Genomic DNA, 27,125 nt, shown 5'->3' on the forward strand with positions numbered 1-27,125 from the left:
CCTTATTTATTAATTAATCCTACTTAAGTAAAATAAACTATTAAAATAAGACTGACCATTAAAATAAACTATTTTTTTTGGTATTTTTCAAGATTAAAAATTGACTACAAAATATTAATGGAACAATTTTTGGTAATTTTCATTTTTCTTGTAATGAAATAAAATTAAAAGAGTAAAAATGAGTTGAAATAGGTATATTAGGCCTAAATTAAATATTTACATGCTAAAATATGTAAAATCTTGGGGAGGGTCAAAATCACATGTCTACAGCTGCCCCTCTTTGACTGGAAACGCGAAGAGTTTTCGGACAAACAATGACTAGACAAGTTTTTTGACCCGACCCTTATTTAAGAAAACCAAAACTAAGAGGAAAAAGGAATGTGACCGAGCCCTGGTATCTGAGCTGCGTACATATCCTTGGTTGTAAAGGAATCATGCCACGTGTAGTTCAGGGGTGAGTGAGATGATGGAGTATACCGAGGTGGAGAGCCGGTCGAGGTGCCGTTTCGCCGAGGTTCCGGTCTGCGGTCCTGATGTTACATCAAAAGTCAAAACATGAAAAAAGACTAGCTAAGCCTATCAACTACGAGTTACAAGATTCCTATCTATAAGTCTTCTGAAGCTTGATTTTGAGTCTTGAGTGATTCTTCATGCAAACTTTAGATTTGAACCTTGACGCGTGCTAGTTGCAGGCGCTAGTTCATCCTTCTTCAGCTTTTCGGATCAAGACCAGGCATGCAGTGCTTGTGACCTCGGCCATGTCTTGAGCAGCCCACATCTTTTATCAACTTCTGCATTTGGATTAACTTCTTGCCTTTCTTTTTTTTTTCTTTATTGTGACTAACTTCTGTTGATCACTTCGGACTCTTGACTCGCATTCTTGCCGCGAGCTTCTTTTATTGCTGACTTGAATTGTATCTTGAAGTGAATTCTCTAATTCTCCAGGTAGGCACCTGATCGCTGAACTTGAATTGTCTTCCTTTGACCACTGTTTCCTTCCCTTTGTTCTCTGGGTGAGCTCCTGATTTCAAGCATTTGAATTATCTTCCTTTCCTCCGAAACTTACCTTGTTCCCCATTTGTTCTCCAGGTGGGATCCTAATTGCCGAACTTCCTTTGAACCTTATTGTTTTCCCTTTGTTTCTCCAGGTGGGCTCATAATTGCTGAACTCCTTTGAATGTTGCTGATTTCCCTTTGTTTCTCCAGGTGGGCGCCTGATTTCCAACAATTGCACTGCTTGTCCTTGAAACTTGAACGGTTTTCCCTTTGTTCTCCGGGTGGGCTCCTGATTGCTGAACTTGAACTACTTCCTCTTGAGACTACTTTTCCTTTGAACTGCCTTCCCTTGCTCTTCGGGGGGTGCCTGATTGCCGAACTTGATCCACTTTCCTTTGAACTTGTGTCGTCCTCCCTTTGTTCTCCAGGTGGGTGCCTGATTTCATCAATACAAACAAAACAAACGAAATTTTCTACCCCAATTTGCACTAGGAAGATTTGTGAGTTATTAGAAATATTGTAAACCACTTATACTATTGATGCAATGATGAGAGTAAACTAATGACTAGACCAGGATGTGCGTCTCCTATGAGTAAAACCACAAAATTTGACTAACAAATGCGTCTGCTAAAAATAAAATCTGAATAAACCTAACTAGGAAGTGCGTCTCCTACAGGTAAACCTTGTATGAACCAAAACCAAGAAGGGCATCTCCTAGGGGTGAAATCTCAATTTAGGAAGTGCGTATCCTAAAACAAAATATAACTCGAAAGGCCCTGACTAGGAAATGCGTCTCCCAATGGGTAGAACTTAACTGACTCAAACTAGGAAGTGCGCCTCCTACGAATGAACTCTCAATTTAGGAAGTGCGTCTCCTATGGGTGAAACTTAATTTAAGAAATGCGTCTCCTAGTGGTAAAATATCAATTTAGAAAGTACGTCTCCTGAAAGTGTATCTTGAAAGACCCAGACTAGGAAGTGCGTCTCCTAGGGGTGAAACTCAATTTAGGAAATGCGTCTCCTAAAATAAAATATATTCTGAAAGACCGAGACTAGGAAGTGCGTCTCCCATAGGTGAAACTTCAATGACTCAAACTAGGAACTGCGTCTCCTATGAATGAACTCTCACTTTAGGAATTGCGTCTCCTATGGGTGAAACTTCAATGACTCAAACTAAGAAGTGTGTTTCCTATGAATGAACTCTCAATTTAGGAAGTGTGTCTCTTATAGGTGTATCCGGAAAGACCCAGACTAGGAAGTGCGTCTCCTATGGGTATAACTTTAATGCTTAGAACCAGGAATTACGTCTACTAGGGGAAAGCTTAATGTAGGAAGTGCGTATCCTAAAACAAAAATATAACCTGAAAAACCCAATGGCTCCTAAGGGTAATGCATATGATCCAAACTAGGAACTGCGTCTCCTAAGGGTAAAATCTCAATTTAGGAAGTGCATCTCCTACAACAAAATATAACTTGAAAACCCAGACTAGGAAATGCTTTTCCTAGTGGTGATGTGTGATCTTCTCAATAGCCTTTGCATAAGCAGAATTGGGGCATTACACCTGAAAATTTCAACCTTCCAAGCTTTGATATGAACATAGCCTTCGTCCCTGTTTCAGACAAAAAAAACTTGTGAGTTAAACATGGTGGTTGGTTTGTGGCCTTGACTTTACGGCGATTGCTCCTTCACTTGCCATGATAACTTTGACTTCGCCTTGAAAGACATTGCATACTTATTGACTAACCAATTTCTCTGTCACCCTTATCACAGAAATACCTTTGATCCATTCACCCAACATCTTCTATCTGTTGTATTGTTCATGAATTGATATATACCAAACTTTTGTATTTCACATGAATCCCAAAGCATGTTGATTGTTAACAATTCAGTGCACACATTGTTCTTTCCTGACTTATGACACTTTGATGTGCTAGCCAAATTCCGTTTTGTACAATTGAAAAGTTGGTAGCCAATTTTGAATTCATTTCTCACTTGTTCTAACCAAATATACTCAAGAAAGGGAAGTAAACAAAACAAAAGGAACAGAGTAAGGACAATGGAAAGAGATGATTCCTAACAAGAAAACTAAATACTTATCAGATGTGAATACCAACTCTAATGACCGTGACATGAACCTTTGGATTAAATGGCATAATCTGCCAAGCAAGTCCGATGTTCAATTCTTATTGTACCTCTTCGCCGTGAAACTGGGCTTCAATGCTCCAATTTTCCAATCTAATTCTTACTCGACTTGTAGTGCCCGAAGGGTTTTCACCATCAAGCCTCTTTCATTTTGTTCTTTCTCTCAACTTACCGTCACCTTATGGTGCTTGTGAAGGTTTTCACCGATAAGACTCTCTCATTTTTGTTTTCCTTGTGTAGCACGGAGTGTTGCCCTTGGTGCGAATCATACCTCTGTTTCGCTTGACTTGACATTCTCAAGTATTGGTCAGAAGGTCTTTCTTAGGATCGTAATGTAGGTTTTTGGATAGGGTTAGAAAGAAAGGATATCAAAAGGCTCAAAACAACTTGAATTGGTTCAAAATTACAACTCTTGGAATCAGATTTCTTACAACAATCACAACTTTCTGCCCCAGTTTCTTTGCTTGGGGACTTTTGAATTTTTATTTTGATGGGACCAAACCGTGAGGCTACCTACGTATCCATAAAAGGAATCAGGTCGAACATAGTTCATGACATAGGAATTGCTTTATTTTTTGGTACTTTTTCTCTCTCTCTTTTTTTCTCTTTTTTCTTTTCTTTACTCTTTTCCCATTTTTTCTTTCTTTTTTTTTCTTCTTTTTCCTTTTTTTCTCTTTTTTTTCCTGTATCTGTATTTCTAAACTCTGCTTCTGGTTCCAAAAGAGGGTTATGAAAGAAAATAAATAAGGCTCAAAGGGGTAACAAAGGATAAATTGTTTAGATAGCTGAATAAAATGCCTTCGTCATTTCAATCTTCAAAGCATGCCAAATACAAACAACACAATTAACAAACGAAAGAAATCATACGTAATATCTTTTGACTGCCTCCGAATTGATAGTCATATCTACACATTTGCTTTCTACATTTGTTAAATACAAAGCACCATTGGACAACACTCTCGTTACCACGAACGACCCCTGCCAATTTAGGGCAAACTTGCCTTTAGCTTCAACCCGATGCGGCATGATGCATTTCAATAGTGTTTGTTTATGTTCTATCTTCCCCAATTTCACATAATTAGGGCTTGAAGTGATCTCAAAATCCCTTTACTTATTTCCCTCAAATATCCCTATCATCTTCAAAATTGTTTCATTGCTTAATGATTAAACTACTTTTAAGACCAGGGCGAGAATTACGCATGTCATGTCATGTCACTAGAGTCAGTAGGAAAAGAACTATAAAATGAGGAGAGAACTAAACAAAAAAATGATGAGAAATAACAGAAGACAGGAAATTGCATTAGACAGACGGCGAAACGGTTCGAACAACAAGACAAGCAAACTACAACGGGGTTACAACCTTGGAACAAACCTAGACAATACTAAATGAGTTACTACGACTAAACGAACTAGGCAATATAAAAGGATAGAAGGGTTTGAGTCATAAGACAATATCCAGATTACAACCCTAAAAATAACTCGGATAACAGAAATGACAACAAAATAAACCACCAAGACTCCTCCCCAGCTAGCCAAGAGAGGAGCGTCTTTCCAGTTACCAAGCTCTGCATCTTAGCCACTGAGTTCAACATCAACATTGCTAGAACCTTCACAAGTCTTCATCTCTTTGTCCTTAGCAAATTGCTTTTGGGTCTCTTTAGCCGGCTCGTTCTTATGATCAACTTCCAGAACCAAGAGTGATAGCGCTAAAAGCTTCACGACCAGTGGCCCTCCGAGGATCTCAGAATAGTTCTTATATTCCTTTTCCACACAAATCATGTCCTCCATATGCGTCTTATTGTGAACATGCAATAGACTTTGGCTAGTATCTGCTGCATTTGGATTTTGCACGGTAATGTCACCTACATCAATAAGCTTCTGAATCGCATTCTTCAGGCGCCAACACTTTTCTGTACTGTGACCCGGGGTATCAGAGCAATATGCACACCTTTGAGAAAAATCAAACTTCTTTAGCAGAGGGTTTGGCATTTTTATCTGAATCGGCTTCAACATATCCAATTGCCTCAACCTTTGGAATAAACTGACATATGATTCTCCAATAGGGGTGAAAGCCTTTTCTTTTTTCAGTAGTCTTTTCAATTTGTATTCTGGCCTCGGTTGGAACCTTTTGCGGGCAGGTGGTTGATATGACTGAGCGGGTAAGGCATTTGTGGAAGTGGTGCGGGACATTGCGGGCCTCGTGGACGTGGATCATATGGTGGTGCATTGTGGACGGGGTATCAGTAAAGTGATGCACGATTTTGGAGGTTCTGTGGAGAGAAGTAGCAGTGGGGAGGATTACAAGGATATTCGCGGGGTCGATATTGAGGCTGAAAGCGTTTAGCAAGAATGACCACTGGATCCTGTCATTGGCGGGGCTCATCAACATCTTTTCTATAAATGGAAGGACTGTCCTGAGCAACTTGTTCGTTCCATCTGAGCCAAAAGTCCCTAAAACTTTCCTTGGGTTCTTTTCCATCTGAGATAGGGAGGAGCAGTCTGGGACAATGTCTATATTATACTGAAAGTGTCGCACAAAATCTTGAGCCATGTCATCCAATGTATGCCACTTACAGGCATCTTGACAGTTATGCCATTCCAAAGCTGCCCCAGTCAAGCTCTCATTGAAATACGCCATCAACAAATCATCTGTCTCGCCAACACTTCTCATTTCACTGCAATAACCCCTCAGATGGGCTACCAGATCTCCACACCCATCATACAAGTTAAACTTTGGCACTTTAAACCCCGCGGGCAAGCAAACGTCAGGGAACATACACAATTCTTTGTAAGATGTGTTAACATGGTCTCCCATCCCTTGCATGTTCTTTAAGGACTGTTCTATACTTTTCAGTTTCCTAGATATCTCATCTCGCCCTTCTTTTCCTGTGACCTTTTCATTTTCAACATGAAGCTCATCCCAAGGGCTCTGCTTGTATGAGTCAGGAACCTTGTGGGCAACCTCTGCGGGGTAGTATTGGACATCATGAGCTTTGAGTGGGTATTCATCGTTGGGGATAATGGATATGACAGGAGGGCAATTTTGGGGAGAGGTAATTGGAGGATGAGTGATGAAGCTACTAGGGTGGTTGGAAAGCTGTGATAAATGGGTGGATATGGAGAGTATGGGGGATCATCCGACACTATGACCGGAGTTTGGGTAAGGGTAGCATCTAAGAAGCTAGGTGGTGGCAGGGGTGGTGCCTTCCCAGTCATCCAAGCCTGATACATGTCCGTCATGTGTTGTCTTAACATCCTTACCTCATCAGCCAAACCAGTGTACTGTTCAACCAACTACTTTCGGGCACCGGTATCAACTAATCCAATTCTGTTATTGTCTGCCATTGCCTTTGACTTTATGTTGTAGAGAGGAGTTACCACTTTAATAACCACAAACCAACTACCCTTCTGCTATGAATATAACAAAAGGAATAAAATGTGGTCATCCTGTTAGCATTAGGGCATTTAACAGACAAAAATATCACATTGCGTGCAATGCACCTAACAACAATTAATGGTTCAAGAATGACTTCGAGGGTCACAAGCTCACTTGACATCATCCCAATTTGTTCATTTCAATCTTCTCTTTTCTTTTCTTTTCTGGCACTTCTTGGCTTGCTTATTTTCCTTCCTCTTCTCTCTTTTTTTAATCATCACTCTTTTCTCTCTCTTATTTCTCATATCCCCTAATTTCACCTCTTTTGTTTTTTTTTCTTTTCTTTTTCCTTTAAAAAAAATAATTCGATCGAACCCTATGTAGGTTGCCTACGTATCATGACAACGCATGAATCAGATCTTTGCATAGTTCTAGAAAATCAAGAATAAAGGAAACAAACTAACATTCTCTTTTTTTTTACCTTAATGACTAATCCGATGAGAAAATAGAAATAAAAGAAGCAAACTTTTTTTTTTTGAATTTTCTAGACTTAATGTTCTATAACCCATTCTAAACTCAAGCTTAACGGATTTTTTTCCCTTTTCTTTTCTTTTTGGAAACAAATACTCTATTAAGGAAAAATCTCATTTTTTTTGGAGTTTTTTAGTCCTAGTATCCTAAAGGAAATATAAAAGCAATTTTTGATTTTTTGAGTTCTAGATATTAATTTTCTAAAAAAAAAACCACCTCAATTTTTTTTTTAAATCTCTAGGAGTAGTAATTCTAAAGAAAATTCTAACAGAAATATAAAAACGCAAAATATCTCTTCTTTTTTTTTGGATTTTTGAGTTACAATACATTTTTCAAATACAAAATAGGAAATAATAACAAAAGACTCGACAAACTTAACTAGATTATGGCAGACCCTAGCATCAACTAAATGACTGAATACTATTGTACATGACTAGAAAGTAAACATGAACAATAGACTTAAAACATAAAAAGGCTCCTCAGGCAGCTCCTGAATGCAGTGATCCTGGGTATCTGTCATGCTCAAACTCCGGTAAGTACATCCACACCTGTATGAGAAAATTGAAACCAACACTATATGAAACAATAACCCTTCCTGTTGGACCCATGCAAGACATGATTGTGACTATTTTCTAAAATTAACGTATGTGGCTAAAGGTGGTTAAAAATGCAAGATTTGGTTAAGACCTGGCAAAGCCAAGAACCTAAGACTCACTAGGAAGATCGGACCCTATGTGGGTTGCCTACGTATCACGTCCCGAAAGACGAGAATCGGGTATGCGTAGTTCGGGCCGATTGGATACGGGCAAGAATTAAAAAAACAACTAATTTTAGAGAAAATATTTTTTTTTTCTTTTTTTTTGAAAAATGATGAAACATGTAAACTCTTTTTGGATTTTTTCCACTTTTTTTATTTTTGATTTTCGAAAAATGATGAAAAAGTGCAAAAAAAAAATATATTTTGAATTTTTCTGTTTTTTTTCTCCGTCCTTTTCTTAAAAACAATGTGACAGAAAACATAACTAGGCCCTACTTGATTTATTTTCACACTTCACCCTCTCTTTTTTTCTTTTTTCATTTGCCCTCAGCTATCATTGGTCCGTCAAATGATCCTTTTAACCTTGAAAATTACAACATGTAGCACATAGGATGCATCAGGATGGTCTTTTATTTTTGGGGTACACCTGTCCTAGACGGACTCAACCCCTGTGTTGAGTCCCCAAAGTCAAATGCATATGATGCAAATAAGCGTTCCTACTAGGGATCCAGCATGAGGCTGAGTTATTCTAAGTTCAAAACCTAGGTATGTTGTTCTAGACTTGTGTACCCAAGCGGACAACTCGAGCCGAGGGGGGCTACGTACCGGGAACCAAAAGGCCATCCGACTTTGTAACTTGTCCAAGCCTCTTCCTAATTTAATGTATGACACTAACAGAAAAGGAGTCACGCCAGCGTGCACATCCCCGAAGATGAGAAAAGAAGGGTTTCGTAGCAGTTTATATACAGATCAGATAATATCGAAGCGGTAAAAAGCCACATTTAGCACATTAGGCTCAAACATGTAATTAAAACCATATAATAAATAAAAGCCAAATATAACAATTATTCTAAGCTCGAATTCTTGAACCCTGAACGAGAGATTCTGGGTTGATCTCCCCAGCAGAGTCGCCAGAGCTGTCATACCTCCATTTTACCACCCTCGTAAGGGGTGTAAAGGGAGTTTTTTCCAACTTAAAGTGACAATCGAAACGGGATTATTTTATTCAAAATTCAGAGTCGCCACTTGGGATAATTTATGGTGTCCCAAGTCACCGGTTTCCCGAATCGAGGAAAGATTGGCTCTGTTTTGCAGTCCGCGAACACAGAAATCCGGGTAAGGAATTCTGTTAACCCGGGAGAAGGTGTTAGGCATTCTCGGGTTCCGTGATTCCAGCACGGTCGCTCAACTGTTATTATTGACCTAATTATCTGATTTTAAAACACTTTTAAACCTATGTGCATTTTTAACTTTAAAATCGCTTTTATTTATTTAAGAATTAATTCAAGGTTATTTAAAACACACTGTAAGCCACGCTACATGAAATGCACCCGCGGTTCACGACACACTTTATTTAACCTTGTTGGAAATTAGAATCGGGTCACATAAAATGCACCCTCGGATTTTAGATTCACGTATCGTAACCATGCCACGGGAACCGTACCCATTGCAATGATAATTTATTATTGATCGCGCCTATGGTAACTAGCGCATTTGAATTATAAGATTATTGCGAAAATCCAAAGTTATGGAATTTATTCGTGAAAGAAACAAAACAAATTAGCTAAAGAAAGGCTTACAACATTATTATCATAGTCAATTTCACATGCGGGCATGGGCACAGACATAAACACGTTCACTACTAAATATATACAGCACCATTTATTTCCGAAAACAATAACCACATCGTCTCTTAATAATTCCATAGCTTTCGTTTCGTAATTTAACAGAAAATCAGAATATGGGAGATATAGAGAAGTGTCATCATAACTAATTTACTAGGTGGTATCCAAATCAAATTGAATCAAACGAACAAAATCTTTAGAATACATTAGGCAACAAACCAGCAAGAAACTAAAGAAATTGAACTTGAAACAGTAGAAACGTCATCAAGACGCACACACATGTAATTTCAACAAATTTGCAGTAGGATACTTCATGCAAAAATTTTATCAAAATGAATCCACATATCAAAATGAAACCACAAATAGGTTCGTAAATAACACAGATTCAAGGTAAGAGATATGACCTTTATTACTGCACTTTCTTGCTCCGTTACACACAGTAAAAACAAAACTCCAAAGGAAAGCAAAAATCCATGAACGAGCTATCAACAGAACCTCAAATCGGCGAACCCTACGGCCACGAACGGACTCGACTCGAACTCGTTGGGAAGGTGGTTTCAAGCTGATTTCCACGTTGTTTGAACGAATTTTAGAGCTTGCTTGACTGGGGTTTAAGGGGTCGTCGGCTCTAAGGCTGTGTTTGCTTTTTTTCTGTTGGGTTGAGAAAGGGATGTTTCTGGGATGTTGTGGACTGATTTTGGAGCTTTAAGCAGCGTCCATGGTTGTTGTAGCTGTGGTTGACGAAGAAGAAGAAGCAGTAGCGATGGGATCTTTTGATGCTGAAGAGGATGATGGCTTGGTTGGGTGGGGTGGGGGGGATCATGTGGTGTAACGGTGTTGATTCTTAGAGTCTTAATATATTTTCAGCTGAAGAAATGGCGGATCTCATGAGTTTTTAGGTGTGTCTATATTTAGGTGTTAGGTACTATTATATAGGGGTAGGAATTAGGTTAGGGGTATGAGCCTAGGAATTATGTGTTTGAGAATTATGAGCTAGGTCTAAAATTAGGGCTAAAGATGGGTTGCTCGAGCCCAAGTTTTATTCTTTCCCCACGAACGAGATTAAAAATGCGACCTTATATATTAATTAATCCTACTTAAGTAAAATAAACTATTAAAATAACACTGACCATTAAAATAAACTATTTTTTTGGTATTTTTCAAGATTGAAAATTGACTACAAAACATTAATGGAATAATTTTTGGTAATTTTTATTTTTCTTGTAATGAAATAAAAGTAAAAGAGTAAAAATGAGTTGAAATAGGTATATTAGGCCTAAATTAAATATTTACATGCTAAAATATGTAAAATCTTGGGGAGGGTCAAAATCACATGTCTACAGCAACAACCATCTTTATGACAGTACACTCTTTGTAATATTACTCCTCTATAACATCCATGTAGATTTTCTAAGATTATTATTATTAATAATTCTAAGTATTTTAATCAAATATTTTATAACTTTAATATAAAACTTATAATAGAAATATATATCTTAAAGATAATAGTACGCTCCATGAAAATATGCACATTATTATTATGTTTTTTTGAAGTTCTAAATGATATGTTTTTCATTAGAAAAATGTCAAAAGATATTTAAAAGATTTGTCTATACTTTTTGAAGATAAGCATATCATTCTTTTTTTGTTGTTGTGAAGATTCAATTATTAAGCTCTTAGATTGCCTTCAAGGAAAAACATTGGATATCCTTCTCCTGAAAGTTTGGATGCAAATCTTCGCCGATTCAAGCGTTATACCGCTAGTAAGAGACTGGAATCTACGTACAATTATGAAGTTCTTCCATCAATCTTGAAAGATTTAATTGTGTGCCTTAGATTTTAATGTTTGTACGATTAGTTATGATTTTTTCAAATAATGTATTAGATTTCTTTAGCATTTAATTCGTGAAATATTCATATTTTTTGAGATTTGAATTTAAATATTTTTTACCTTTATATGTAATATTAAAAAAATAATACTCCCTCCGTTTCAGTTTATGTGAACCCATTTGATTGGGCACAGAGGTTAAGAAAGAGAGAAGACTTTTGAACTTGTGGTGTAAAATGAAGCACATATATTTTGTGTGGCTATAAATCATTGCATAAAGGTAAATTGTTTCCAAATAGGGAAAGATGTCATTCTTTTTGGCACGGACTAAAAAGGAAATAGGTTCACATAAATTAAAACGGAGGGAGTAATTAATTTTTGGATAATTTTTGTCTATAACATCTAAAATATATTCAAACGCCAAATGTTGTTATAGGTGTATAACATCCATTCACTATAAAAGTCAAAACTTTTCGGAACAAACGATGTTGTTATAGAGAGGTTTGACTGTATATCATAAAACCTTTCCCTAGGCCTCCAATTTTTTGTGGGCCCATTTTCCTTTACGAAGAATTAACACAAATAGCTACCCCTTAATTTTTAAAACTAAAAGCAGCTGGCGGATGTATAATGTAAGTAAATTTCATGTATAATATGTGCATAACTGTATATAAATAATATATAATCTATGTATAACGGTTAGAAAAAGTAAAATATGAATCTGACCGGCTATTTGTGTAACAATGCCTTTCTTTATTGTGTATTTATGATTAATTTTCTTTTTCAAAATTATTGAATATCATAAGGTAAGAAAGTATAAAATAGTTATGTAATTTGTATTTTCTTTTCTTCTCTTACTAATTTATTCCCTCAAAAACAAGGCCAATGACATAAATTAAAATTTACATTTATTGTCATTATTTCTCATATTTTCAGCGTGATAACAAGCAAAACGAATTAGAATAGTGAAATTCTTCTGCTTTGGAGTTTTTACTTCATAGGTGTATATGGAAAAATGACATTGTATAGCCGCTATAAAAATAATAGTCGAAAAATGTATAAAATTTATATATTTTATATATATATATATATATATATATATATATATATATATATGCATTGCAAGATTAGCTTCAAGAGACATTAAGATTAAACTCAATTGGCTATTAAATGTAAATAATTTATGGCGCGGGCTTGTAGTAATAATACCTCGGTGTATATTGCCTTCTTCCCTTATATATTAGAATTCAAGTATATCAATATGAATAAGATAACTCAAAACTTAAATAAGATTATTCTTGGATTTTATATACAACTAAAAGAAGATTTTTCTAAATAATGACCTTAAGAAGATTAAATGGATTATTTATATTTTCAAATGGAAAAGAACAATTAGAACAAATTATATACATATCATTAATAGACTTAAAATACAAATATGTATCAAATTATTTAAAGTTTAAGGCCTGTTAATAAAGTTTAGCTTAAGGCCATAATTGTTTTTGAGCTGCACGTAGGCTTCTTCCAAGTCGTCACAATAACTTTCATAAAAAGTAATTGCAATAACTATTATAAAAATCATATAAAATATGAAAAGTAAACATTGGATGCCTCTTAATATTATCATAGTACGAATTGAAATACAAAAAAACGATGGTGAAAATTCGTAGCAATAATCATTTCTTTTGTTTTCTCTCAAAGTTGTTGCCAAAAAATAACTTAAGACAACACAAAATGTAGTTGTTCCCAAAACAATATTTTGTCCTCAAAAGGTCATGTTATTGTGACTTATGGAAGCATTTAGCAACAAAGATGATTGTTGCCCCGCATCTTCTTTTGATTTTTTTGTATCCCACCCGGAATTCGCTATCTGTATTGGAGCCCAATTATATTCGAATTCGCACCGCATAGGATCCCATTCACGGAAAAACGCTCCGTACTAAAGATTTTCCATGCACAGAGCTTGAACCCAAGAAGAGTCATTTGATCAGCCCACAACAAAAAGAATTTAAAAGAAAAGAAGAAACACAACAACACAAACACTTAAGTGTGGGGTTCCAGGCCTCAGGGAAGCCGGCAACGTCAGACACCACAATCTCAATCCTGACGAAGAAGTTCGAGCCAGAATTGTCGGCTACCCAATCATTTTTATATGAATAAACCAATAAATAAATCTTCTTCCGATAGTTTTTCAATGCATGTACCACAATATCATCACTTTTGCGACGTTCTTCGCATATGTTGATAAACAAAAAAAGATCACAATATAGATAACGCAAACATATCTCATAATTCACTTAAAGCTTTTTTAAAAACAATTAGTAGCCAAATATAATCTTACGTTCAAGGATTTGCAACACATTATATGTATAGCTCACAGCCATTGCTTGACATGATGACAATCGCAGAGTTTCCACCTAACATGAGGAATTGATCAACTAATAAAGAATAAAGTGTAATATAGCTCATAGAATGGTATTATTGACGAGTCCGAAACCAAAGTAATACATAATTCTTTTTTTTTTTTTTATTTTGTTTCTTACTGGGTGTTCGGTATCCGTATTGGAGCTCGACTATATCCGAATTTACGCCGGATAGTACCCCATTTGAGGGGAAGCGCTCCCTACTAAAGATTTTACCATACCCAGGGCTCTAACTCGAAACCTCTGATTAAGGGAGGAGCAACCTCATCTGATGCACCACATCCTTTGGTGGTATACACAATTCTAAGTTTTAAGAATCAAAATGTTGTGGAAAAAAAAGAAAGAAACAGTGTTACATATAACACCTTTTTTTTTTGTTTTATTTAAAGCTAAGTGTTGATAGTTATAGTGGTTACATTTTCATATATATATATATATATATATATATATATATATATATATATATATATATATAGAGAGAGAGAGAGAGAGAGAGAGAGAGAGAGAGAGAGAGAGAGAGAGAGAGAGAGAGAGAGACCGATATATTGGTTCATGAAATATGAAATATATTGATACCTTTTATTTTTAACTTAATAAAAGAAGTTGAATGAGGAAACGTGCATTAGTAAAGAGAAGAAACACCCAAAGTATTACACCCTGTTAAGTCCAATTAAACTTGCATAACACAAAACCATATGCATCAACGACTCTATTCTAGCACTCAAGACATGCTCCAGAATTTACATCAGTCAGCCTCGCCCTCTGTCCATTTCCCTGCAAAACATTTAAAAAGAGCATAGAAATCGTTAGTATTACTTAAATAATAAATTTTCCTTGGCAAAGCATTCTTGAAAATTTTATGCATTTATATGCTTGTTTAACATATATATTCAGCCATTTTTCAAGTATTATGTGGTCCATCTTCATATATTGCATAAAATTTTATTTCTTGAAGCTAATAATTTTTTTTTGTCACATATCATTGGAGATGTAAGTATCATCTGCGCGCCTATATACTTTCAAGAAGTACACGTATTCCAATGTTGCTAATTAGGCATTATTTCCATCATCAATGATACTTGTAACTTTTCTTTATCCTCTATTTTCTCCAGTAAACTTCTTAGAAGTAGCAAATGAATTACAGTCCATACTGTAGCCTAAAATATCCACACACAATCCAAAGTAGAATGCTAGGAACACATACACAATCTCTTATTATAACAATCAAAGCAGAAATGAATTACCTATAAGAGCTGTTTGATCACTGCACTTTATATAATGCAGTTACCATATTTTTAAACACGTACCCATACTAAGTTCTTGGTACTCATATTATTTATACATTGAATCAAGGACAATATAAATCATACCGGTTAAAACTAACACAAAACTTCAATTCAATGGCATAAGCATTAAGTTTGTTGCTGTAATGACGCGGCTGGTCATTTCATGAGTTACCGCTCCGTTTCTCCCATTTATGTTTCTTTATGTGTTGTTCAACTGTATTTCATCGTATCGTGTTGGTTGGTTTGGGTTCAGAGTGGTTTTGTAGAGGAATGAGACACTTAGTCTTTTTTGAGTAAGCTTAAGTTGAAAAAGTCAATCGGATGTTGACTTATGATAGAAGGTCTCAGATGTAAATTCTGATGGTTCGGATAGCTTCGTTAGGTTATTTGTGACCTAGGAGTGTGATCGGAATGTATTTTGGAGGTTCGTGGTAGAATTAGGCTTGAATTGACGAAATTGAAATTTTATCGTTTTTCGATTGGCAGTGGAAATTTTGATATCGGGGTCGGATTGGAATTCCGGAAATTGGAGTAATTACTTTGTGTCATTTGTGATATGTGTGAAATGTTTTAGGTAATTCGGATGAGGTTTGATAGGTTTTTGCGTCGTTTGCGAAATTCGGAAGTTTGGAAATCATTAGGCTTGAATCCGATGGTGATTTGACGTTTTGATGTTGTTTTGAGTGTTTTGAAGGTTGGAACAAGTTTAATTTAAATGCTGTTATGGGATGTATTGACATGTTTGGTTGAGGTCCTGAGGGCCTCGGGTGAGTTTCGGATGGTTAACGGGTCAATTCTTGGATTTTGAAGTTGGCAGATTTCTGGTATTTTGTTGCAGAGAATTTCTTCTTCGCGTTCGCGAGAGGGCTCTCTCGTTCACGAAGGGTTAATGAGAGGGGCATCCTAGTTGTTCTTCGCGTTTGCGATGTAGGTCCTGTGTTCGCGAAGGTATATGAGTTTAAGGCTACGCGTTCGCGAGGGGTATTCCGCGTTTGCGTAGGGTCGAGCTGAGTGGTCTTCGCGTTCACGAGTGGGCCCTTGCATTCGCGAAGAAGGGAATTTGGTCTGAGGCAACTTGTGTTGCGCGAACGCGAGGGAGCTACCGCATTCGCAAAGAAGAAAACACCTGGGCAGAATGTGTAAGTTCAAAAACGAGGATTTTGGTCCGTAATTTCAAAATTCATTAGAGAGCTCGTGAAAGGCGATTTTGGAGTGAATTTTTAGAGGATTGATTGGGGTAAATGTTCTTCACTCAAATTTGGTTAAATCCCATGATTGTGTCTTGATTCTTATCATTTAATTTGGGAATTTGGGGTGAAAATCGGGGAAAATGGAAGAGGATTTGGAGACTTGATTTTGGGGATTTGGATGACCATTTGATGTTGGATTTTGGTGAATTTGAAATGGGTAGATTCGTGAACGAATGGGTTTTCCAGTTTTGTGATTTTACCGGATTTTTATCAGATTCCGAGATGTGGGCCCGAGGGCCGGGTTTGAGCCAATTTCGGAATTTTTGAGTTAATTTAATTATTTTCGCTTGGGCTTTGTTCCTTGATGATAATATACTGATTTTGGTTAGATTCGAAGAATTTGGAGGCCGATTTGAGAGGCAAAGGCATCGCGGGCTAGAGCTTGGACCGGTTTGAGGTAAGTAATGATTGTAAATATTGCTATGAGGGTATGAAACCCCGAATTTCACATTGTTTCACTGCTTTGTGGTGACGCACACACTAGATGACGAGCGTGGGGGCATGCACCGTTGGGGATTGTGACTTGGTCCGTCCCGTACGACTATTAGTTCGCGTATTTTATTGAAAACTATTTGATACTATTGTGTTTTGGAAAGTATTAATATGTTGTGGGCTGAATGCCATATTTGGGCTTCGTGCCAACTGTTTGGACCCTTAGGGGCTTTTTACTACTCTTCCTCACTGTTTTAACTTAATATCTGTATGTCACCCCCTTTTTCTAGAGCGAAATCTGGTTTATGACATTTGAGAGGACAACTCATTCCCTTTGGGGAATTTGGATTTGCATTTGAAGAGTCACCACCTAATGATTTGAGGTGCATTAGGACACCAAAAGAGATTGATTTAAATAATCAAAGATAGGGTAAGGGCTTGAAATTATTCTAAGGGGAAGGTGTTAGGCACCCCTCAAAATTTACTAGTGTGGTTCCCGGCCAGACAATTATTATGAACTTAGGTGCAAGTAACATGTAGACAGATAAGGCTCAAATAAAAGGAGATTTTCACATAATGGTTTACGAATAAACAAAGCTGGAAAGAACTAAAAGAAAGCTGATTTTCTTTAAAAGAAGTAGTTTGAAATCCTTAGAAGAAACAAAGAAACAAAGGGAAAGGGGAGTCCTAGGTTTATTAATAACATGGATCACCCCACACAACATCCGGTAATCACTCCTCAGTGAGGGGCTACACGAAACGTTATCGCGTGGTTATCATATCCATATCTAACCTTCCCACCCCGGTAAGGTATTAAAGCACAGAATGGTCTCGTTTACTTATTGCATGCTATTAACCGCCCCAATCCTATCAGTCCCGGAGGCTTTTAGGACTACTAATCCTAAGGGGAAGGGATATTAGGCTTATCTGTAGTTTCAAAGGCAAAATTCTAAGGCGACATACAAAAACACATATAACAAGTTGGGGGAAAGCACATAACGAGTAAAAGGCTTATATATACCTCCTTGAACAAAGAAAGCACATAATTAGCATGACTTTCACATACTGTTTATGGTCTGATTAAGAACTTAAAGGTTGAGACAGACTGATTTATTACATAATTCAGATAAGAAGCCCGAGTCAGACCTGCCTGCTGGTTGTAGTTAATAGAACAGATTCAGTTTATAACTTTGCCCTAAGACTTGCCTAAGTGTTGGACAAGGATCCTATAAACATGGTATCTACTGAATTAAGAAAGCAATAGTAATAAACTAAATACATACAAGTTAAAAAGGTTATCAGATTATTAAAGAAAGCAAGTTTTTATGAAGGTCATGAGTTTTGCAAATGATGATCCTTGTTATTTCTGGTTTAGCTCTAGACGTGAATGAAGCAATTTAGATTCGATTAATAATTTCTATAGACATGCTTTCTATGCGTAGTTGGTTTAAGACTTTATAGGCGTAGCGTCGAAATACAGAAGCCTTATAGATATGATATCTACATGCAATTGAATATGCAGGATTTTAGAGCACCCTATAGGCATGATTCCTAGATGAAGTTTGCGTATGCAAAATTGAAACAATCCTATAGACATAGTTTCTATATGAAATTGAAATATGCAGAATTAGAACAGTCCTATAGACATGATTTCTATATGAAGTTGAAATATGTAGAATTAGAACAGTCCTATAGACATGATTTCTATATGAAATTGAATATGCAGAATTAGAACAGCCCTATAGACATGATTTCTATATGAAGTAGAATATGCAGAATTCAGAACAATCCTATAGACATGGTTTCTATATGTAACTGAATATGCAGAATTAGGACAATCCTATAGGCATAATAGTCCTATAGGCATAATTTCTACCATTTGTATGCATAGTTACCCAGTTTTGTTTCACCAGCCAGCCCCAAATGCTTATTACAAATTATTACAGCCCAGAATAAAGTAAAATACATAAGAAAAATAAAAGTACAACCAAAGGAGACCCTGATTCAGACTTCATGTCTGAAATATGAGGTAAACCAACTCCATAAGATCAAGATCCAAAGCCTTTCTCCCATTCGAGTATGTCAAAGTTCCCTAAGAGCCTAAAAAGGACTCCGAGCAATGCTCACACCCAAATGTATTATCAGATTAGGACAAGTGCAGTGTGGAAGGGCCAACCCTCAAGTTTCCAAGTTCAGAGGGAGCTCAAAGAGTCCCAAGGCAAGGCTCACAAGATAGGGGAAGAACTTAAAGACTAAGAGAGTGTGCAAGTGCAGAAACAGAATTCTAAAAGGGGAAAATGAGAGGGAAATAGCTACAAATAAGTACACATAAGAGGTTCAGGGGGAATAGGGAAATTGAAAGAGGCAAGGGCAGGCTGTGGGCATGCCCAACAATGGAGAATGCTAGCATACCCATGAGCCTGTTAAAACACACTATTTAGAGGCTAGGATCCTAAGGGATTAAATTTAATTCATGGACAATAATCTGCATATTGCCATGCATTAAACTGTAGCTCAAACACATAGGGGGCAGGGGTTTGGGATTCAGAATAGAACAGCAAGAAAGAAATCAGCATGATAAAGTAAGTGTTGAACTATACAGAAACAGTGAGTTGACATAGATACGAAATCAGTAAATAAACACTTTGTTGTGGTGCTAAAGCTTAAATCAGGACATACCAGTTTCAAAGAAACAAGTAGAGAAAAGCAGTAGGTCTTGTAAACAGGCCACAATGCAGATAATAAGAGAGAATACTATTGCGTGCAAATGTAAGTTTAGAAAGACTATGAGTGATGGATGTTTTTGTTAATGAAAAAGTCGTGTATTTATAGTGTGAAAAACGGGCAGCAATAAGGTAAGAAAACAATTAAGGAACTGGGTATCAATTAAAAATCAATCAATACCAGACTTCCTTTAATTAAGGAATTCGGACTCAAAAGGTAAAACTATTTAAGGAAAGAAATTAAAATAAGCATCTTGTGCGAAGTATGCAATTAAGGGTAAATACATAAAAGTTTATTTTAGGGGCGGGGCTTTGAAATACACGGTTGCATAAATAAGGTAAGAAAATCAATTAGTAGCCAGTAAATCAAGGATCAAAGATTTTGTAATCAATGGTCCATGAATGAACCAAATCAGAAAAGCTGAGAAAAGTTTTTAACTTAAGTCGAGTAACAGGGCAGTCAGCAAACAAGGAAAGAAATCAATCAAACTTATACAAAAGGAAGTCTGAAATTAATCAAAAATGAAAGCCCTTTTAGAGGGAAGTTCAGCATATATAAAGAGCACACAAGTATCAGGCATGCGAAAAGGGGTCAAGTAAAAAGGTCTTATAGAGTTTAGCAAAAGTCAGAATCATATGAAAAATAAGGACTTCAAACCTCAGTTCAAACACTCGAAATAGGTCTGAAAGAGTTAGGGTTTCTTTTGAAATAAAACCAGTTCAAGCAAATCACATAGCCAATGGTTTCCAAACTTGGAAAACCCCCCAAATTCTAGGGTTTCTACCATCAATCGAGTGCAGAGATGAGAGGGCAAGTAATAAGTCGGAACATGTTCAGAGGTCTCAGAAAAGAACTGAAACCTTTAACATGTTCCTTCAACAACATAAACTCATGAGAAACATGGTAGAAGAGTAACATGTGAAACACAGTAGAAGCGCTCAAAAAGAACATAGTAGAAGAAACTAATACGCATCATAGTAGAAGAAAACTAATCAGAACACAGTAGAGGAAACTTAATAAGAAACACACAAGAACACAGTAAAGAAAAATACAGTAGAAGAAACAAACGAAAGAAAGAGAAAACCGGGGAAACATCTAAATAACTTAGAAAACCCTAGATCGGAAAAAGAAATGGTTTTGAAAGCATAGTTTTTTGAAAGAAAATCAAGAAAATTGTTTAAAAACTTTAGGGAAAGCATAGATCTGGAATAGATCTAAAGAGATCAGAAAAACCTCAAAAGCTAGGGTTTTCAGAGGAACCCAAACAATGAGAAAGGCTTGGATCTAAGCAAGAGGAGTCGAGGCCAGGCTCGAAACAGGCATGGCTCGCTGGAGCAGGCCGGAGATGGTCATGAAACTTGAATCAACAGAGGTCTGGACCCAACTATTCGTGGTAGAGTCATAAAGCTCCAGTAACCAAACGCGAGGAGCCATAGGTGGCTTGGTGGGTGGTGAAACCACCGTGGATTCAGGTCAGAAAGTGGACGGAGAAGATGAAGGGAACTCATCCGAGAGGAGGTGAAAGGGGGAAGGTTCTAGAGAGAACCAGAGGTAGAGAGATAGAGACGAGTGAGGAAATGAGGGGTATTGAGGGTCGTTTGGAATTAAAAATGGTAAGAACGAGTGAGGCCCGTTGATCTTTTAATAAATTGACTTATAAATCTTTGAAAAATTAAGAAAAATAATAGGACCTTGGGGGGCATACTTATATATGCATATACATGCTATTTTGAAAGATATTTTGCATATAAAAAAATACGGGAAAAAATTGGGTATCAACACTGTACTCAATCATGTTGTTTTTACTGATTTCATAACTCAGTTTTCTTTACCCTATTTTGATTCGATAAATGATATTTTGGGCTGAGCACCCTGTTTTACTGTTAGCCTGAGTGACTTGAGAGATTTATAACTGAGTGAGGCCGAGGACCGGTGTTGTGAGGATATCATGGGATCGGGCTGCACGCCGCAACATGTTGTACTTATTGTGATATATGAGAGGCCGAGGGCTTGATTTATTATGCCACGAGATGACTTGTGATAGTGCTTGGGCTGTAGGAGCCCCTCTGGAGTCTGAACACCCCCAATGAGCACGGGTACCCGTGTGAGTGATGTGATTTTTCCCGATGGACTGTTGTTGATTTATGTTGTTGCTCGAGGGGCTGATAACGAGTGATTGTGAGGTAGTCCTAGGGGTTGGTTTTGTTTATATTTTGCCCGAGGGGCAGTTTATGGTACATGTCTTGCCCGAGGGGCTGTTTACGTTTATACCATTTTTACTCATCGTATCATCACTTGTTTGAAACTATTGAAAGATGTTTTTAAAAGAAAAGGTTTTACTAAAACTGAATCTATTTTACGAGATAATTGAGTTCTGTATTGTTTTGGAAATGTACTGTAATTGCTGTAGTGCTTTGACGTGGAATTATCTGTTTTCTTACTACTCAGATTTCATTTACTTTTATTACTTACTAAGTTGGCGTACTCACATTACCCCTACACCTTGTGTATAGATCCAGGATTTGCGGGTCGCGATAGTGAGCATTGATCGTCCTTCCAGCAGGTCTTCGGAGTTGGCAAGGTTGCTTCTTGGCGTTCACAACCCTGCACTTCTTCTTCTTACCTTACTCAGATTGTTCCTAGTATTTTATTTCCGGACTATGATAGTTTTACTTATACTTAGACAGATCTTGTAGTTTCTTGTGACTTGTGACACCTCCGATGTCGAGCTTGTGTTATTTTCTTCTGCACTGGTTATTCAGACTTATATTATGAGATATTTTTAATTAATAGCTTAAAATGACTTTTAAGGAATATTGGTATGATTTGGGATTTGTGTCGGCTGACCTAGTTTCACGATAGGCACCATTACGATCAGATCCGTTTTAGGTTCGTGACAAGTTGGTATCAAAGCCTAGGATACATAGGTCTTACGAGTCATGGGGAGTTTAGTAGAGTCTCATGGATTGGTACGAAGACGTCTGTACTTATCCTTAGGAGGCTGTAGAACATTTAGGAAAAACATCACATTCTTAAATTCTTGTCGTGCAAATCTGTTGATTCTGGTAACTAAACTTCTGTTATTCTATTCTCTCACAGATAGTGAGGACACGTACTACCTATCAGGACGAACGATCACCAGTACCACCAGTTGGGGCCACTAGAAACCGAGGACTCGATCGAGGTCGAGGCCATGGTAGGGGCAGATGTGTAGCCCGCACAGTAGCTATGATAGCACCTGCAGATCCACCAGCCGTCCCAATTCAGGATCAAGTCCCAGTTGCAGATGCTCCAGCATGACCAGCTCAGGCACCAGCTGTGCTTATTGTTATCCCAACCCTTTAGGAGGCCCTGACGCAGATTCTATCAGTGTGCACTGGCCTGGCTGAGGCAGTCTCAGTTACTACGGCCGCAGCTACTTCTCAGGTGGGGGGTGGCACTAAGAACCCCATCGCTCGCACAACTGAGCAGGTCGTGCAGGGACTTCAGACAACGGGGGCACTTCCAGCCCAACCGGTTGCATCTACTCAGGACTATGTAGCTCCTGTTATCCCAGAGGATGAGCAACGCAGATTGGAGAGATTTGGTAGACTTTAGCCTCCGTCATTTAGTGGTGCTAAGGGTGAGGATGCACATGGCTTCTTTGATAAGTGTCAGAGGATGCTTCAGACTACAGGTATTCTGGAGACCAATGGGGTCTCATTCACTACTTTCCAGTTCTCCGGGACTGCACTCAGTTGGTGAGAGGCTTACGAGAGGCGTAGGCCAGTTGGCGCAATGCCCCTTTCTTGGCAGCAGTTCTGTGTTCTCTTGAAGTTTGTACCTGAGTCTCATCGAGAGGAGATGCATAGGCAGTTCGAGCAGCTTCATTAGGGCGATAGGTCTATTACACAATATGAGATGCGGTTCTCCGAGTTGGCTTGTCATGCAGTCTGGTTGGTTCCCACAGATCGGGAGAGGATCAAGAGGTTTATAGATGGCCTCGGGTTTCATCTTTAGTTGCCCATGACTAGAGAGAGGGTATCTGGTGCTACCTTTTATGAGGTTGTTGACATAGATCGATAGATTGATATGGTTTGTGGTCAGGAAAGGGTTGAGAGGGAGGTGAAGAGGCCTCGTGGTCAGGGAGGATTCAGTGGTACTCTTTATGGGGTTCATTTTTAGCACAATAGAGGTCGTCCATTCAAGCATGCTCAGTCAGCTTACCTAGGTTATCATGGGGCATCATCAGGATATGGTTCTCACAGTTCTCATCAGGGCCATTCATCTCTTAGTGCCCTTCCAGCCCAGAGTTCATCCCGTGCTCCATCAGTTCAGGGCTCTTCCATGCCAAGTTCTTCTACTAACCATCCCGGTGCTAGGGGTTCCCTTCAGTCCCCTCTCCAGCACCTAGGGTTGTTGTGAGTGTGGAGAGTTGGGGCATATATGGAGATAGTAGCCTCATCATCTTGGGGGTTCGTCTCAGTAGATGAGTCAGCCATCAACTTCAACACCAGTTACTTTTCCACCCGCCCAGCTAGCAAGGGGTGGAGGACAATCAGCTAGGGGTCGCCCCAGAGGGGGAGGTCAATCAGGTAGTGGTCAGGATCGGTTTTATGCACTCTCAGCTAGACCTGATGCTATTGTTTCAGATGTTATGATTATAGGTATTGTCTTAGTTTTCCACAGAGATACCTCTGTTTTATTTGATCATGGTTCCACTTTTTCATGTGTCATCATATTTTGCTCATCATTTGGATACGCCCCGTGAGTTTCTTATTTTATCTGTTCATGTATCTACTTCGGTGGGCGACACTATTGCTATGGATCATGTATATCGATCGTGTGTGGTGACTATTAGGGGTTTGGAGACCCGAGTGGACCTTCTGTTACTTTGTACGATCGATTTTGATGTGATATTGGGCATGGATTGGTTATCTCTGTGTCGTGCTATTTTGGACTTTCATGCTAAGATAGTGACGTTAGCTATGTCGGGTGTGCCACAGATTGAGTGGCAGGGTTCGATTGATTTTGTTCCTAGTATGGTGATTTCATTTTTGAAGGCCTAGCGGATGGTTGGGAAGGGCTGTCTTTCTTACTTGGCTTTTGTGAGGGATGTCAGTGCAGAGACTTCTACCATTGATTCGGTCCCGGTAGTGAGGGACTTTCCGGATGTGTTTCCTACAGACTTGCCGGGCATGCCACCGGATAGGGATATTGATTTTGGTATCAATTTGGTGCCGGACACTCAGTCCATTTCTATTTCACCTTATAGTATAGCACCAGCGGAGTTGAATGAGCACCTTTAAGAATTCCTTGATAAGGGGTTTAGTCGACCTAGTGTGTCGCCATGGGGTGCGCCTGTTCTATTTATGAAGAAGAAGGGTGGCACTATGAGGATCTTCATTGATTGCAGGTAGTTGAACATGGTCACAATCAAGAAAAAGTATCCTTTGCCTCGTATTCATGATTTATTTGACCAACTTCAGGGAGCGAGGGTGTTCTCCAAGATTGATCCCCAGTTAAGGTATCACAAGTTGAAGATTGGGGACTCGAATATTCTTAAGACATCTTTTAGGACCCGATATGGTCATTATGAGTTCCTTGTGATGTCTTTGGCCTGACCAATGTCCTAGCAATGTTCATGCATTTGATGAACAACGTGTTTCGGCCTTATCGCGACTTATTTGTCATTGTATTTATTGATGATATTCTAGTATACTCGTGTAATTAGGAGGAGCATGCAGAACATTTGAGAGTGGTATTGCAGCGGTTGAGGGATGAGAAACTTTATGCAAAGTTCTCCAAGTGTGAGTTTTGGCTCAGTTCAGTGGTTTTCTTGGGGAACGTAGTGTCCAACGAGGGCATTCAACTTGATCCAAAGAAGATAAAGGCGGTCCAGAGTTGGCCCAGACTGCCCTCAGCCACAGAGATTCGTAGCTTTTTTAGTTTAGTTAGTTTTTACCATCGGTTCGTTTAGGGATTTTCATCTATTGCATCACCCTTGACCAAATTGACTCAAAAGGATGCTCAATTCAGGTGGTCAGATGAGTGTGAGACGAGCTTTCAGAAACTCAAGACTGCCTTGACCACAACTCTAGTGTTAGTTTGCCATAAGCTTCAGGTTCAAATACAGTTTATTGTGATGATTTGAGAGTTGGTATTGGGTGTGTGTTGATTCATGAGGGTAGAGTGATTGCTTATGCTTCTCGTCAATTAAAGCCCCATGAGAAGAACTACCCTGTTCATGATTTGGAGTTGGCTGTAATTGTTCACGCGTTAAAAATGTGGAGGCATTATCTGTATGGTGTGTCTTGTGAGGTGTTTACTAATCATCGTAGCCTCTATCACTTGTTCAAGCAGAAGGATCTCAATTTGAGGCAGCGGAGATGGTTGGAGCTGCTAAGGGACTATGATATCACTATCTTGTACCATCTGGGGAAGGCCAATATAGTGACCGATGCTTTGAGTAGGAAGGCAGTGAGTATGTGTATTTTGGCATATATTCCTGTTGGGGAGAGACCTCTTGCAGTTGATGTTTAGGCCTTGGCCAATCGGTTCATGAGGTTAGATATTTCGGAGCCCAATCGGATCTTAGCTTGTGTGGTTTCTCGGTCTTATTTGTTTGATCACATCAGAGAGCGCTAGTATGATGATCCTCATTTGCTTGTCCTTAAGGATAGAGTTCAGCACGACGATTCCAGAGATGTGACTATTGTTGATGATGGGTTGTTGAGGATGCAGGGCCGGATATTTATGCACAATGTAGATGGGCTTCGAGAGTTGATTCTAGAGTAGGCCTGTAGCTCACGGTATTTCATCCATCCGGGTGCCGCGCAGATATATCAGGATTTGAGACAACATTATTGATGGAGTAAAATGAAAAAGGACATTGTGGGATTTGTAGCTCAGTGTCTCAACTATCAACGGGTGAAATATGAGCATTAGAGACCGAGTGGCTTAATTCAGCGGCTAGATATTCCGGATGGAAGTATGAGCGGATTACCACAGATTTTGTAGTTGGACTCTCACAGACTTTGAAGAAGTTCGATGTTATTTGGGTGATTGTGGATCGGCTAACCATGTCTGCGCACTTCGTTCCTGTGTGTACTACCTATTCTTCAGAGCAGTTAGCAAAGATTTATATCCGAGAGATTGTTCGCTTGCATGGTGTCCCAGTTTCCATCATTTAGATAGAGGTGCTCAGTTCACTTTGCAGTTATGGAGGGATATGCAGCGAGAGTTGGGTACTTAGGTGGAGTTGAGCACAACTTTTCACCCTCAGACGGACGGGCAGTCCAAGTGCACTATTCAGATATTGGAGGACATGTTGTGTGCTTGTGTCATTGATTTCGGGGGTTCATGGGATCAGTTTATACTACTCACGGAGTTTGCATATAACAACAATTATCAGTCGAGTATTTAAATGGCTCCATATAAGGCTTTATATGGGAGACTGTGCAGATCTTCAGTTGGTTGGTTTGAGTCGGGTGAGGCTAGCCTTTTGGGTACAGACTTGGTGCAGGATGCTTTGGACAAGGTGAAGGTGATTCAGGAGAAGCTTCGTACAGCACAGTCAAGACAAAAGATTTATGCTGACAAGAAGGTTCATGATGTGTCCTACATGGTTGGGGAGAAGGTTCTATTGAAGGTTTCACCCATAAAGGGTGTTATGAGATTTGGGAAGAAGGAAAAATTGAGTCCTCAGTTCATTAGGCATTTTAAGGTGCTTCGGAGCATTGGGGAGGTGGCTTATGAGCTGGCCTTGCCACCTA

The sequence above is a fragment of the Nicotiana tabacum genome, chromosome 7 (assembly GCF_000715075.1).
Source record: "Nicotiana tabacum cultivar K326 chromosome 7, ASM71507v2, whole genome shotgun sequence".
In the NCBI taxonomy this organism is placed as follows: domain Eukaryota; kingdom Viridiplantae; phylum Streptophyta; class Magnoliopsida; order Solanales; family Solanaceae; genus Nicotiana; species Nicotiana tabacum.